Below are 17,311 nucleotides of genomic sequence, written 5' to 3'. Positions count from 1 at the left end.
TTCAAAATCAGACTTTGCTTCAGTTTAATAAAACACTTAGAGTAAGAGTTTACTGTTGGGGAATCAAAATTTGTTTCACATTTTTGTGGTTTGGGTTGTTTACATTAATTCTCATCCCATTTGCCATTGACATCTTGGATAAGTTGAAATGTGCCTTTTGAGTTCAGACCCGTTTAAGGAAAACAAACTTCAAGGAAACATAATGCTGCTGACTTTTCAGGTGGCATAAACAGAACTTTCAACATTATATGTATTATTTGGGAATCAGATTTTGATCCTTTAGTTTGGTGTGTAAGTATAGTTAGAAAAGACTCCATAGATCCTCTGTACAGAAAACCTGAGGCTGTGTTTATTGCATTTTCCTCTTCTGGCTTTTCCTCATGGTAGTTAATAACGATAATTATATGCCAGGCACTGTGTGAAGTTTTACATATATGAAAACATTTAATCCTCACTACAACCCATGGAGATAGGTACTGTTTTTACCCCCATCCTAAAGATGGGGAAACCAAAGAAAAGTGATTTATCCAAAGTCAGTCATTCAATTAATCAGTGGTAGAGAGGTTCATTCACACTCAGTTAACCATTATGCTGTGCTGCCTTTTCCCCCCAAAGCCTCCAGACCTTTGTACCTCTGTCTATACCTTTTCCCTACAGAACTTGTTTGAGTTTTCTTTTTTTCTCACTTAAATCTTTTGCTTCAGGTCTTTCCTTGTGATATCTTTTTCCTTGATCTTAAAAATCTCTTTTATTAAAGTAGCAATCTGGTAAGCCCCCACTTAACCAGTTTAGTCTTCAATCCAACTGAAACCCTGGGGCATGACATTCCCTTGACATTACTTTTGTTCATTTTTGTTAAGTTTTCATTGAATATCTTTTTCAAGTCTCTATAAATTTCTTATTGAAAAAAATGTTTTTTGAAGGAGAAGAGTGGAGAAGGAAATCTCTGTTTTAGGCTGAAAGGAGAGCCTCTAGAAGGCAAGTTCTCGGTTTAGATTCTTCATTTATTTTAATGTTTCATGTGCAACTCTAGGGCAAGCCACTTAACTTGCTTTTGACATATTTTAATATGTGTTTATATAATAATACTTATTTTGAAATTATTCTGTCTTTTAGATGAATATGTTTTAAGAATAGAAAGCATAACCATTATTCTTATTATATTGTATTCTATGGTAATTATCCAATTTGGTTATAAATGACAACCAAACAATAATGATGTAGTCTATTACTAAAGGTTCTGTTATCTGTGGCATTGTTTCTAAAGTTATATAGTGTTGGAAGCCTTTATAACCTACTAGTTTGTGAAACCTGCACTGAAATCCTGGCCCTCGTAAGCTGTTTAGCCCTAGGAAAAATACTGAATGTTCTACGTCTCCAGTTTTCTCATCAGGAAGATCCAGAGACTTGTACCTTCCTACTAGGCTGGATTTGAGGACTAAATGAGATAAAGTAATCTCTGTGTTCAGCATGGCTCCTGACACATAGAAAGTATTTGGAATGTGGTAGCTCCTGTTTTATCATCTTTGTGGATGCCAGATTTATTGCCATCACAACTTAAAGGTCACTAATTGCAATTTAAGAAAATTGTATTTTCTAACAATTAGAGTTTTCTAAAACGGCGTTTTTTCCCAAATCTGTCTAAACTCAGATTTTGGCATAAACTCAGATATTTTTAAATATAGAAAACTTCCATAATCTCTGAAAGCTCATTTTCCAGGAATAGTTATTCATGAAGACATCATTTGAGATTAAAGACATCCAGCAAGCAGATGATGGGATGAGACAGGAATGATTCTGAGATTAACCTACCTCCTTACTTTATTGTATTAAATATGCTTAAATATTTTTCTTCCATCAGGTTGGCAATAGAAGGAAAGCGTTGTTCAGGAATATCTTGCCATTTGTCTTCACATTTTAGTTTTCCTGATTTACTAAAATGGAATTTAAGGTATTTTGTCATGTACATGTTACCTCGAAGAAACAAAGATTAATAAATAGATTCGCTCTACAGGTATCTTCTATAATGAAGATTAGAAATGATGTTGCTGCCTTAAATTAAATGACTTTCCTCTGTCTCTCCCTACCCTGGAAGCTAATCATTAGATGTGAAAAAGTTATAAATATGCGATAAACAGAGAAGATTAAGATGTGGGGAGTTTGCTTGTATAACATGCTGAGCGTAGCATCATTTGTGTCCAGGTAGTACCATCACAATGCACAGGAGATTATGTTACTGAGTTGATGCTCTATTCTGATGTGTAGGTTCCAAAAGTTGCTCTTTTCCCTGAGTAAAACTTTAAGATTAGAAGGATATGTAGAAAGTTGCATAATCATCAACCAAATATATAGACACTGAGGAAAACAAAATGACTTGAAAAGAAAAAAATATAAATCCCCTTTTCAGTGTTTCTTATATATGAAAGTTTTATCCAGGGCTAGTTTTGCTCTATAATTTAAAATATTTTAACTTTATTTAATAGTGTAAATGATTGTCTTTTAAAATATTAAAAGTGATGTGATTAGGTTTTTCTTCTTTATTAATCTGTTTAAAAGTTTTTTACAGTGAGTGTTTACTTATGTTATAATGGGAAAATTGTTTTGTTAAAAAGAATGCTGACTGTTTAAAAAATATTTTGATGTTTCACAAAAGTTTGGTTGATTCTACAAGTAACATTATCCAATTTTGTCTCAATACTATATTCTTTTGAAGACAGTTTATGTAGTTTCTGACTTGTGTAATATTTGTTATTTCACGTAAAATTTTTAGAGAAGTTTGATGCCCTTCTGCTTATGATATTAGATGTCCTTGACATAATTTTGCTTCAACACAATCAGTTTGAAGTGTTATTTGCTGAATCTGAAAGGGATCTCAATCACCTACCACTTTTCTACTGCACCATTTTTTTAATGCACCGTTGATGGCACCTTTTAGCGTTTTTCACATCTTTAAATAACAGAAGGATGACCTTGCATTAAGGAAATAGGGTCCCGCTGGTGTGTTAACTGCATTTCACAGATAGGCAAGATTCTGCTTTCAGTCCCCCATCCCCAAAGATCATATCTATAACTTTTTAATGGTAACTTTTATTCTATTTTTTTATGATTCCCTATGAAGGTGAAGAAAATCAGAGTAATAAATTCAGCAGGAGTCTGTTATGTCTGATAGCAGAAAGGCATATGTGATATCAGTATCTTCACTATAGTAAATGGGACCACCAGATTAGTTTTGGAGATTGTAAAGTTTTAAAATATGTTGGTGATAAATATCAAGAAACATAGTACATAATGGTAGAATTTATTGAATGGAAATATTTGCTTAAATTCTGAAACTTCCCCAAATGCTCCTTTATGCAAGAGAAATCACATTTATTTTTGACTTTAGAAATTTGACTCAAATTTTACTGTTTTCTACTTAATTTTATGTTTTCTACTTAAGCAAGTATAAATGATGTTGATGCTGGTAAAAAGTGCCCAGATATACTTTATAAATTCAAAGTGGTGGCATTATTTTAGGTGGAAGGCCCACATACAACCAATCAAGTACAAAGTTATATAGGCTGTTCTTTAAAATTTAAAATGTATCTTTGAATGCAGTGCAGACTGTAGCAAGAGATGACCAGTGCATTTGTCTGAGGTTATGCCTGACACAAGCAAGTGTTCGTGTATTTACCCTGTGTAAAATACAGTTTTAAAACATTTACTTATATTTCTAATAGAGTTTGAAGTTTAAAATAGGTATTAGATTATACATTTTATAATAATAAATAGCCTCTTCACAGTTATTATTCCATTTACTCTTCCAGGAGTTTTATAATTAAAAATAGTAAATTGGTAAAATTGATATTATAAATGATAGATTTTGCTAAGGTTAAAATATAATTTGTGAAGAAGCAGGTTAAAAAAATCCTGAAAATCCTTGTTTTAATATTTTAACAAATTAAATTATATTTGGATTTTTCTTAAATTTATTATTTTGGCAAGGAAAAGATGGTTCAAAATTCTGTCTTTAGAATTGCTTTAAGTTACCAATTTCAAAATAAAGCATAGTTTCTTATTTGCAAGAAAACAACTTCTGTATAATGTATATCTAGGTTTTTGTGAAATGTTCTTGCCATAAGTTAGATTTTAAAATGTAATAAAAATTACAAATAAATATGCATTTAACTTTTTGCTCTCTTCAAACAGAATTTGAGGAAAAACTTGACACCCCCAAAGATTAGATTTATCACACTTCTGCTTCTATTGCCCCAACACAGTTTTTTTAACACTTATTACATGTCCAAGGTCTTAAAACTTTACTGGATTTTTAGGTGTATTTACTTGGAGATAAGCCTGGAAAAGTACATTTTAAAGATTTGCATTTAGAGTGTTTTATTATTAAATGGGTCTTGTAATGGCTTCTGTTATTTCAATCATCAGCTTCACTTACAGCCCTACTTTCTCAGTTTCTAAATGTGATTTAACACTTATCATTGAACAAACTATTAAAATTTATTAGAGGACTATACCTTGATTGACTTTTATAGATTTTGAAGTCCAGGACATCCTGTGGTAGCATTTATTTGTGGGACAAGATAAAGGTGTGTGCATGTGGGTATGTGTGTATTTGTTACAATGATTTTACCAATGTTACAAACTTAGAAAAAAATCCCTGCATGCTCAATTTGCAGTCATTGTAGAGTGTTTAATTACTTTGCCATAGTTAAAGGTACACATCTTTTTTTTTTTAATAGAAAACTTATTAGGATTTGAAGTAACATTCTTTGGTGAGATTACCCATAATGTCTTAGTTTTGGAATGTTAATATGAGATATATTCAAATGATTCCGTGTGCAATGAGGAAAATGGAGACAAGTACCTGCCTCTCCTATCAAGTGTGTTAAGAAATTATTAGAAAACGCTGCACGTTAAAATTTGAAAAAGCTTAAAATGCTTTTGAACATGTAAAATGCCCTCGTCATTATCAATTAGATGTATTCTAAAAGCTTCTGTGAGTACGCCCTATCTCATTTCACATATAGAAATCTGAGATAAGATTTTTAAGTGACCCTCACAAGATCACATAACCAGATAGAGATACTACTGACCATATGTCTTGTGCGGCAATAGTTTTGCCTGTGATAAAGTTCTTGAATAATGTATTTATGGATGGCTGGTGGTTGAGTGACCTGACCCTTCTTCCTTGAGTAGCAAATGAAGACTTAGTTGATACAGGAAAATTCCATATAAAATTTTATCTTTTAATTTTTAAAGTGGGAAAGATTACCTTAAGGTTGACTATATGTTGAAGGTGGGATTTTGAGGTCATGGAAATTTTTAATAAGATGTATTCTCAGCACTGCTAATTGTGTTGATATTTCTTAAAGCAATTTCTTATCCATAGAGGGTAATGAAAATTTATCTCTCCTTTTAAAAACATAACAGTTTGAAAACATCTGCAGAATTTATTGAGAGCTATATAGACTGAATTCAACTGTATTAGTTATGTATTTAAAAACTATAACCTTGATGAAGAATTGTCAAAAACACACTACTATATTCATATAACTGCTTTTGAAAAGTAAACATGTCATAGCTGTGCACTTTGTGTTCTGAATGTTCTTTGTAATGGATTTGCGATGTTGTTGAAGTCATAATGGGATGGGTTTTTCTGAAGCATTATGATGGAAAAGGTTTTGACATTTCTGGCTACAGTGCTTTATAAAGTCCTATATATGTTTGTGTATAGTCTAAAAAATAGTACTCAGGGAATCAGAGAGAACAGTCTGAATTAGTGGTTTTTTACCTAAAACCCTATTAATATATAATTCAGTTTTCTTTCAATGAAATAATATGTTTATAGAAAAATTAAAGGAACTCAGATTAGGCTAACACAGGATTGTCTTATAAATGTCCTTAGATGAAACCTTTCCTTCGAAAGTATATGCATCAGTTGAATATAACTGCATTCTACTGAGTTATTTGAAGTTTGTTGCCTTAAACATTTAAGATTTTTGTGAGAATTTATGACTATTTAATTTATGGTACTCATTAAAAGGGTTTGCAAGATGAGTCATTGCAAAATTCAAATTACTGCAGTCTGAATTAACCAGTTATGTTTGCATTCCATATCAACAAATTAGGGCAATAAATATATATTGATTGTGTTTTATGTGACATGAATTGTGGTTCTACAGATACTCCTGGACGCTTTTAATCCAAAGAATAATTTATTGAATTGTGGGAAGCAAGCAAGGGGGCAGATTGTCTAATTTCTAGGATTTGAGGGAGAGATTTTAGGAACAATGCAATAGATTGAAGAATTAGAGGGATTGATTTATTTTAAAAGATGAATTGACGTAAATATTTAGCCATGTGTTTAGATGCTTTAGTCTCAGAGGATACCTTGGGATACTTGAGAAGTTATTAAAATGAAAGGAAAGGAAATGTTCAGTGTTTAACATACTATCGAGAGAAATGCACAATAACTTTGGGATGCAGTATATTAAAAATAAAATATTCTTTTATATGGATTAAATCTAATTGGAGTAAAATCGTTAGGTATAAGCGTTGAGATTAGGACAAGAATATTAACATGGGTAGAAGTAGCTTCAGGGACTGTACATGGGGATGACATATTCTACCAACTCAGGTATCATCCTAGACCACTACTACTAGTTTTTCCCTAATATTTGTCATTGATTATCAATGACTCTTACTTTATGAAGGCTTTTTTAGTGACAGGCAGGTTTTAATTTGTCTGCTACTAAGCAAATCATATAATGTATACCTGATATTTTTTAATTAATAGAATCATTTATGCATTTGTTCCTTAAGTATTTATCAGGTTTTTCCTTTGTAAAAGCTATACAGGGACTATACTAAATTCTATGCAAGATAGTGAGATTTATAAGTAAAACAGATTTTCAGTTCTCTAAGAGCATATAGACTAATAGGGGATAGATGGACCACATATAGGTAACTATAGTATAAGATAGGAGTTGACAAAGTCTACTGCTTACTATTGTAAATAAACTTTTATAGAAACATAGTTGCACCCATTCATTTATAAATCAACCTCTGGCTGACTTCATATTTCATACTGCAATGGCAGAGTTAAGTAGTTGTGATGGAGATTTTGTGTCCTACAAAACCTAAAATATTTACTATTTGGCCCTTTCAGAAAAACATTTACTGACCCCTGATATAAGACATTATATGTACCTTGTACATGATACAGTAATAGAACATTGTGCTTTTATCATTGCTAAGGATCTCATAAGGAGGAGTAATTGTTAATTTCAACCTGATTCACCCAAGTATCAGGAAAATTTCCAGCATATGGGTAAAACCATAGATATTGAGTTTTCCTCTATGATTCCAGTGGTTTGTCAACTGATTACCTCACTCTAAATGAAACAAAGAACTATTCTTTCTAATTAACTAATTCTTACCTTTTACAGTTAATCTACATACTTACTATATTTCCACCTTTTCTTATTTGGCTAAAATTCTTTGCATATGAAACTTCCTTCCTAGTCTCTTTATTCAACTGCTAATGTATATAATCATACATTATTTTACCTTTAAATGTGGAGTCAATAATACTTAATATTGAATGTAGTTTTCAAACATCAAAAGCATTTGTTAAACTTTCCTTCAATAAGTGATAACCTTATAGTCTGAAGAAATTGATTCACTTATAATAAGCAGGCCTCTTTTGTAGTGCTCTAATAGGCAGTGAAACAGAAGATCTAGCTATGTAAGAGCCACACTTGTATGCAACTCTAAAATGTATATGACTTAAGAGAGTTGATAGGGATTCCCTGGCAATCCAGTGGTTAGGACTTGGCGCTTTCACTGCCCTGGCTGGAGTTCAATCCCTGGTTGGGGAACTAAGATCTCACAAGTGCCGCGCAGCCAAAATATAAAAAAGAATTTAAGAAAGAGAGTTTATAATTCTGCATTTATATATAACATTATTACTAGGCTCTTGGTAATATATGTTAGAAAATTAATGGATATAGTTGCACTCATGGCTAAGAGTGCCTACATCAAAAAGAATTTTATGGTTTTTGACATTGTCAGATGTCAAAAGGTGTTTTAAACTAACCTGTCAGAGCATTTTGGTTTTCCTCAGGTTTAGTCAAATGGGTGAGAAAATGAATAAATGATCTTGAAACTTTTATTGAAGACATACTTCATTTGGTTCATTAGAATAAAAGCAAACAGTTATATATGCTTTCCATGCACTAGGTACTTTTCCATATCAGAGGTAGGAGAGCCATCATTTGAACCCATATAGTCTGTCTGAACACCATAATAATTTATTTATTGTATATTTTTCTCTAAATGACTGAAAGGAAAATTTCATGTAAAGCTGGATGTTAAAAAATTGTAAATTGTCAGGTTTCCATTAGTTGATTTTAAATGAAAGATCTCGAAGGATTATTAGGATTATTGTTGCCTTTTTTGGAACACTCAGTGGACTGGAAGACTTTAAGGGAAGACGTCAAGGATTCTTATAGAGATAATTTGAGTGTTAAGATATTGTCTCTGCTTCTTTATATATCCACCAACTTGCCCTTCCATAATTAGCACTTTTTAATTTCACACAACTCTATAAAAGGACAAGTTATAGCTAACTGCTGAAAACTTATCTCAAAATACTGCCTTTTCTAATTGTCATCCCTTCTACATAGCTAATTTCCATTTTTTCATCCTCAATCAAGATTCATTTTAGTTTTTATTTTTAATTTTTAAAGAAATATTACTCCTTAAGGAAATACAGGGAATATTTAAAAGGATAAAAATAGAGACTAAATCACCCATAATTCCATTACCCATATACACTTAGATATAGCAACTCGTCATTATTTTTTTTCCCTTCCATTTTTCCACTGTGGACCAGGACTTCTATGTAAAGGAGTTTTTAATGTAGTTATTTATATCTTAAGGAGTTTTCTATTTTACTGAATACTTTTTATGAACATCTTTATAAATAAAACTTTGTCCCTATTTAGTATTATTTTCTTAGAATTTTTTTTTGTGTGTGTGTGTGTGTGTGTGGTACAAGGGCCTCTAACTGCTGTGGCCTCTCCCGTTGCGGAGCACAGGCTCGGGACGCGCAGGCTCAGCGGCCATGGCTCACGGGCCCAGCCGCTCCGCGGCATGTGGGATCTTCCCAGACCGGGGCACGAAACCCTTGTCCCCTGCAACGGCAGGTGGACTCTCAACCACTGCGCCACCAGGGAAGCCCTATTTTCTTAGAATTTTTAAGAAAGAGAAATACTGAGTCAAACTTATGAAAATATTTTAAGGTTATTTATGCATGTTGCCAAATTACTTTCCAAAAGAAGTGAGCCGGTTTATCTTCATACCAGTAACTAACAACCTACCTTGCTTCACCACAGACTTGCCAGCAGCAATTCTAATTAACAGGTAAATTAAGGGAATTGATTTTCACTTTATCCCCTCTGAGCCCCTACAGAGGTTGCTTTGTTTAATACGGTTTTTGTGGTATTTTTCTTCCTTGCACTAAAAAAACCAAAAAACAACCAAACAAACAAACCTAAAACTGAGATGGGCCTGCTGAGCCTCATTTAAACCAATGTACTCAAATTCTTTATTTCAAAGAGGGAGGCGATATGGGGATATATGTATATGTATAGCTGATTCACTTTGTTATAAAGCAGAAACTAACACACCATTGTAAAGCAATTATACTCCAATAAAGATGTTAAAAAAAATAAAAGAGACTAAAGAAACATAAAAAAAAAAAAGCCTTTGACTCAGGTCATCTTCTCACTTTTATTAGCTCACCATTTACTCTGTGTTGCTGCCTTGTTAAGACCAGGTGTTATTTTAAGAATGTTGAATTCTGATAATGCTGTTGTCTCGTTATTGGTACTGTCTTCAGCATTGCCTATTCATTGCATGTGGTGTGTGCCACACAGCTGCCTATATTGGTGTTTGAGAAAGACCTGGAACATTTTCCCCCTTGTATTCTTCTGCTTCTGTGAGGGAGGATCTTTTCCTAAGCAGACTTTTGAGGCCTGTGTCTTTGGGGTGTATGTGGACATCAAGACTTCAGCTCTTAAGGGCTGAGAACCCCAGGCCTGGTTTTGATACTTGGGATTTTTCTAACCCACAGAACCATGGGTATAGTTCCCACAGTGGTGACTGGAGCTGTGGTAAGCCAGTGAGTGGCTTTACCACTTTGGAGCTGACACACCTGCTGTGGATGTCTGCGGAGCAGGGGATGCTTGTAAGTCTGCACCTTTCCTCCCTGTTCTGTCTTTTACATTGCCCTGGTTCCTCAGAGTACTTTGTATATAGGCTACTCAGTTCTTTGTTGAGCTGAGTATCAAGTGCTCTCTATTACAGTTAAGTCATTTATTTGTTGAGTTGAATTCAATTTAATTGTTTGGCTTAACTGTGTTTTGAGGTCTTTCTCCTTTTCTCCCCCACTCAGTTGAGCTTTGGTTGGACTGAAAATTACATCAAAATCCTTTCCCCCTGCCTTTCTAGTAGAGTATATATGAGGGAGCAATGGAAAAGAGTACATTAGAAGAGATGAAAGATTATTTAATATAGGCATCATTTAATATAGCTACCTACTCATTGAATTTTTCCGTCCAAAATCCACATTCAGTGGACTTGGTAGGCTTTGAATACGTGTTTTAAATGTAGGTGAATGCACTTTGGGGTAACTTTGGATTCGGAATAATTTTTATATTCAGCTGAAATGAATGTCTTTCTGATTTCTTCTCACTGTGATTATATAGAAAAAATTAACATTTCTATTTTACCCAAGAACCTTCTGTATACATTAGTAGAATCATTGTTCCTATCTCTAGTCTTCTCTTAGTCTTGAGCCATTCCTTGTAAAATATGGTTTTGGAGCTCATCACCAGCTTTTTCATGAATTTGCACTAATATATTCTTCTTTAAATGGATGAGTATAATGTTCTGTATGCGATATGACCAGTAACAGAGGATAATGGAGTTATTATTTCCCCTTGGTTTATATACCATACTGCTTTTTTCAGCACAGAAGTAAATTCGGTTATCTTTGATAGTTATATTTTACCATTTAACATACTGAGTTTATTTTCAATAATCCCCTAGGTCTTTTTCATACCTACTTAATTACATGTTCCTTCTCCCTACATGTACAGTAGTTCATGTTTTTTTAAACACAATTTATCTCTCTTAAATTTCATCATGTTAGACTTGGCTCAGTTGTTCCAGCCTTTTTGAAACTTCATTGTATCTTCTAATATATTCATTAAACTTTTGCCATCTGCATATGTGATAAACATCTTTAATGTGTAAATCCAGGTAATTGATGTTGTCTCAAACTATCTTTGTCATTGGTCCCCAAGACCATCCTCAGATTTGGTGTCTTGTTGGAAGGACTCAAGATTTAGTGTATTGTTGTACTCATGGTTAAGGTTTATTACAGCAAAAGGATATAAAGCAAAATTAGCAAAAGGAATCAGGCAGAAGCTTTTAAGAGCCCTCTTCCAATGGAGTCACAGAGTATACACTTAATTCCTCCAGCTACTTGTGACAACACATGCAAAGTGTCGTGTACCAGTGAAGCTCATTAGAGACTCAGTATTCAAGGATTTTACTTGGGGCTGGTCATATAGGCATCCTTTACCCAGCACCTACCAGAATCCGAGGCTCCCAGAAGGACAACAGATATTTCACATAAACCATATTGTTTGCACAAACAGTCCAGGCATAATGAATCATCCTTGTCGTTTAGGGGAAGCTTTACATGATTGTAGGGAAATGTTTATCAGCCAAGTTTCCAGAAGCTAGCCATGGGCCAGCCTTACAAGGAAGCTGTTCTAAGGACAGGCAGTCTCAGGCCTGCTATATTAACTCTTTTCTATACATTATGTTATGTTGACATTTACTGTGTGTGTGTGTGTGTGTGTGTGTGTGTGTGTGTATGTATTCACCAAGGGGAGTCATTCAGTTCTTTTTATGCTCATAGAAATAACTGAATGTAGGCCTTTTGATTAGGTTAGACCCATTATTTTTACAGCAGTAGACCTTTTACTTGAAATACACCTTACCTTACCACATATATTGATTTCTTCTAAACAACAGTTTTAGTGATATAATATTTTGATAAGAATGTTTAACATTTGCCTCTCCTTTTTCTTCCTGACTACTAATTGCAAAATACTTAATTTTGTAGCTTTCAGACTTCCAAGTGTCTAAATTACAAAGATGCTATACAACTTTTAAAACCTAGTTTTCCTCTAATTTTTATTATTCTTTTAACCTTGTTTATGATTGGGAAAGGTTGAGAAGAGAATTAGCAATAACAACAGCAACAAATCACAATTTGGATAAAAAGCAACAACTAGGTCTTCATAATGTAAATTTCTCAATTTGGATTAAGAGCAACAACTAGATCTTCATAATGTAAATTTCTCAGTTTGGATTAAAAGCAACAACTAGATCTTCATAATGTGAATTTCATTAATTATATTGTCTTAAGTTGATGCAGAAAGTTACTGTTTATTTTAGAACACTGGGGCATTTATGGAAATGCAGAAACATTTTTTCACTGTTGAAGAAGTTCTTAATTTGATATAATACACATAGATATTTTTGGACTTGTTAGAAGAGAATATGTTATTTTCTAAGCTTATATATTGAATTATAAATTTTTAAAAGGCCAAGAAAAAAGTGTGTAAGTCCTCTGCTTATTTATTTAGCAAATCAAAATATAATTTAACATATGATTATGTGATAGCATTTACTGTAAGAAAATTTACCATTTGTTTTCCATAACTGCATTTAAAATATAGAAAGATTTTTATGCAGATATCTTTACTGTTTGGAACATAGTTTGCAGGAAGATTTTTAAGAATGCATTTTAGTGGAGATTTTAAGAAGATGAATGATAATGACCTTTGGAGTTTTTATTTAAGTGGACTTCTGCCCGAGGACAAATGAATGATTAGATGGCATTTAAAAATAATTCTTACAGAGCTATAATTTTGATGCTCTCCTTGTCCTTCATTTATTGTTCCCTTTGAATATTTCCACAGAAAGCTCATCCATTCTCAGGGACTGAAGTACCATTCTTTTAGCAAGTATTTTGAAGTGGAGCTCTTTAAATCTGGCCTTGTACCTACTTTCCAGTCATGTATATTTTGCCTTTTTATTCTGGATTTCTCCTAAAATTTGAAACCCAAACAATTACAAAGAGAATTCATTATTGCTAACTCTTATTCCTTAAACTGACCATCTCCTATTGTTTTGTTTTGTTTTCTTATTGATTTCATTGGGACCTTCCTAGTATCTTCCTAGGTCTCCACATTATAGCTCTGTGTATTTAATAAATGCTTATTGAATAAAAGACTATCAGGACTTTTTCTTCTCCCTCATTCTCCATTTCATTCAGAATCCAATTTGTACTGATTTTTTCTTTACTGTCTTTTAAGATACCATCTCTGAGTAACCCCACTTAGATCAATTTCTTTCAGTCTTCATGTATGGTTTTATTATATTCTTAATGTAAATACTGTAAATCATAGGAGATTTAGTTTACCTGATAACTTACGGACACACATAGGAATCCTTTGGTGACTTGTAAGGTGGCCTTTTTTTTTTTTTTAACATATTTATTGGAGTATAATTGCTTTACAATGGTGTGTTAGTTTCTGCTTTATAACAAAGTGAATCAGTTATACATATACATATGTTCCCATATCTCTTCCCTCTTGCGTCTCCCTCCCTCCCACCCTCCCTGTCCCACCCCTCTAGGTGGTCACAAAGCACCCAGATGATCTCCCTGTGCTATGTGGCTGCCTCCCACTAGCTATCTGTTTTACATTTGGTAGTGTATATCTGTCCACGCCACTCTCTCACTTTGTCCCAGCTTACCCTTCCCCCTCCCCGTGTCCTCAAGTCCATTGTCTACGTCTGCGTCTTTATTCCTGTCCTGCCCCTAGGTTCTTCAGAACCATTTTTTTTTTAAATTCCATATATATGTGTTAGCATACGGTATTTGTTTTTCTCTTTCTGACTTACTTCACTCTGTATGACAGTCTCTAGGTCCATCCACCTCACTACAAATAACTCAATTTCATTTCGTTTTATGGCTGAGTAATATTCCATTGTATATATGTGCCACATCTTCTTTATCCATTCATCTGTTGATGGACTCTTAGGTTGCTTCCATGTCCTGGCTATTGTAAATAGAGCTGCAATGAACATTGTGGTACATGACTTCTTTTGAATTATGGTTTTCTCAGGGTATATGCCCAGTAGTGGGATTGCTGGGTCGTATGGTAGTTCTATTTTTAGTTTTTTTAAGGAACCTCCATACTGTTCTCCATAGTGGCTGTATCAATTTACATTCCCACCAACAGTGCCAGAGGGTTCCCTTTTCTCCACACCCTCTCCCGCATTTATTGTTTCTAGATTTTTTGATGATGGCCATTCTGACTGGTGTGAGGTGATACCTCATTGTAGTTTTGATTTGCATTTCTCTAATGATTAGTGATGTTGAACATCCTTTCAATACATTGTATTTTAAAAGTTTATTTTGTCTTTCTAAATCTAAAGGTTACACAAACCTGCTATATATGAATAAGGATAAATGAATAGAAATTTTAGAATTCTTCTTTTGTGTGTGAGAGATACCATGGTGCTCCAGTTTATCTAATGACCTAATGATAAAATTCTGCAAGAGAGTTTTACACACACACAAAAAAAGTACTGGTAGGCTGATTTCATACTAGATAATTCTGCTTTTTAAAATTTTTTTGTGTGGTACATCAAAGCTTCTAGTAGTAGTTTATTTCATCTTTCTGTCAACCATATTTATAAAAAATTACTTTAAAATATTGAAATAAAATAGGCATTATCTTTATTCTCTGATATCCCAATTTTACCATCTTTCCCCCCCAACTTTATTGAGATATAATTGACAAATAAAATTTTATGTATTTCAAATGTGCTTTATTTTTTTGTAAGAATTCATCCTGATCATTGTTCAATGATGGATTCACATTCTACATTGTTTTTATAATCTTGCAGTGTTATGGGATAATATATAATAGTTACTAGCTACTTTGAGTGTAAACAAATATGATTGATGAGATAAAATTAAGCAGGATCCATATGATGGAATAGACAGATATTGTGGTATAAATATCACACAGTGAATTTCAAATAGTGGTTAGTTCCTTAGGCTAGCATTGGACGTTATCACCTTAAAGAATCTAAAGAAAAAAATTAAAAAACCCAGAGGAGAAAGAATAGACATTGACATATATATGTAAAATCATTCCAATTTCCTCTTTCTAGAACCTTACATTCCATGGGGACAGGGACTTTGTCACATTCATCACTGTATTCCTGTCACCCAAAGCAGCACCCTGTATGGGGTAGGTGTTCAGTAAGTATTTGTAGACAGACTGAATATCTTGGATTTATAGGTGAGCGCTATACAAAAATGAGAATATTTTTGCTTTTGATTAGATTACACTGCTAATTATTTTGGAGCTATGCTTGAATATTTCTAAGAATTTATGATTCTTTCCCCTGAATTTCTAGATGCTACTAGCAGAGTGTTTTACACAAAGTCTAAGAACAGAGCATACTTATCTGAGGTAACTATACCAAACACATGCTTGTGTGTGTTTATGCTCATGTCTTTTTATCTGATATTAGAAAGAGACAGTTGTGACTATAAACAGCCTCTCATAAATTGCTGAATGTCAGGTAAGTGCTGCTTTGATTTATTGTCCTAGGTAGTAGGCTCAAATATTTGTGTGTATATATAATTTTACAGAGATACATTGATGATAAGGGGATTTATTTTGGTTACCAAATATCAGAAGGTTTCATGTTGTTGCCTATATATTTCTAGCAAAGATATCTTTATTACTTTCTAATAAATAAGGTCTTTTCTGCTGTGAATTAATCACTAATCTAGCATTTCCCAGAAGTGTAGACTATGAACAGTTTACATCAGATTTGCTGGTAGTGCTTATTAGAACTGAGGATTCCCTGAAACCACCTTAGACCCACTACATCAGAATATTTGGGATGTGGGTCTCTGGAACCTGAATTTTAAAAAAAAATTTTATTGGAGTATGCTGATTTACAATGTTGTGTTTGTTTCAGGTGTACAGCATAGTGATTCAGTTATACATATACATATATTCTTTTTCAGATTCTTTTTCGATTTAGGTTATTACAGAATATTGAGTAGAGTTCCCTGTGCTATACAGTAGGTCCTTGTTGGTCATCTGTTTTATATATAGCAGTGTGTATATGTTCATCCCAAGCTCCTAATTCCCCCCACTCCCCACACACACATTTCCCCTTTGGTAACCATAAGTTTGTTTTCTACATCTGTGACTCTGTTTCTGTTTTGTAAATAAGTTCATTTGTACCATTTTTTTAGATTTCACATCTGAGTGATGTCATATGATATTTGTTTTTTTCCGTCTGACTTCCCACTCAGTATGATGATCTCTAGGTCCATCCATGTTACTGCAAATGACATTATTTCATTCTTTTACGGCTGAGTAATATTCCATTGTATATATATGTACTGCATCTTCTTTATCCATTCCTCTGTTGATGGACATTTAGGTTACTTCCATGTCCTGGCTATTGTAAATAGTGCTTCAATGAACATTGGGGTGCATGTATCTTTTCGAATTATGGTTTTCTCTGGGTATATGCCCAGGAGTGGGATTGCTGGATCATATGGTAGCTCTGTTTTTAGTTTTTTAAGATATTTGTCTTTCTCTGTCTGACTTACTTCACTTAGTATGATAATCTCTAGGTCCATCTATGTTGTTGCAACTGGCAATATTTTTAATGCCTGAGTAATATTCCATCGTATATTACTCCTACTCCTAGCAATGCCCAGGAGTGGGATTGCTTTATCATATCATAGTTCTGTTTTTAGTTTCTTAAGGAACCTACATACTGTTCTCCATAGTGGCTGCACCAATTTACATTCCCACCAACAGTGTAGGAGGGTTCCCTTTTCTCCACACCCTCTCCAGCATTTATTGTTTGTAGACTTTTTGATGATGGCCATTCTGACTGCTGTGAGGTGATAACTTCATTGTATTGATAGTTTTGATTTGAATTTCTCTAATAGTTAGCAATGTTGAGCATCTTTTCATGTGCTTTTTTTGGAACCTGAATTTTTGACTAAGTATTTCTCTTTGCACTCTGAAGATTGAGAGTCGCTGTATTAAATTTTGCTAAAAGTGTCTGCCCTGGGGAGAGGCTGGATCTTGGGGCTCTGCAGAAGGAATCCCTTACC

The 17,311-nt window shown here is 33.6% G+C and overlaps 1 protein-coding gene across 3 annotated transcripts in view; it reads left to right on the top strand.

The window, feature by feature from the left end:
* RABGAP1L (RAB GTPase activating protein 1 like) overlaps positions 1-17,311 on the top strand; it is a 684,589-nt gene that overhangs the window by 231,474 nt on the left and 435,804 nt on the right. The window lies entirely within an intron of this gene.

The sequence above is a fragment of the Delphinapterus leucas genome, chromosome 1 (genome assembly GCF_059928025.1).
Source record: "Delphinapterus leucas isolate spDelLeu-1000000601 "Yukka" chromosome 1, BTC_Dleu_Yukka2, whole genome shotgun sequence".
Taxonomy (NCBI): Eukaryota; Metazoa; Chordata; class Mammalia; order Artiodactyla; family Monodontidae; genus Delphinapterus; species Delphinapterus leucas.
The sequence above is the reverse complement of the archived record's forward strand: the minus strand, read 5'-3'. Positions and strand labels throughout refer to the sequence as shown.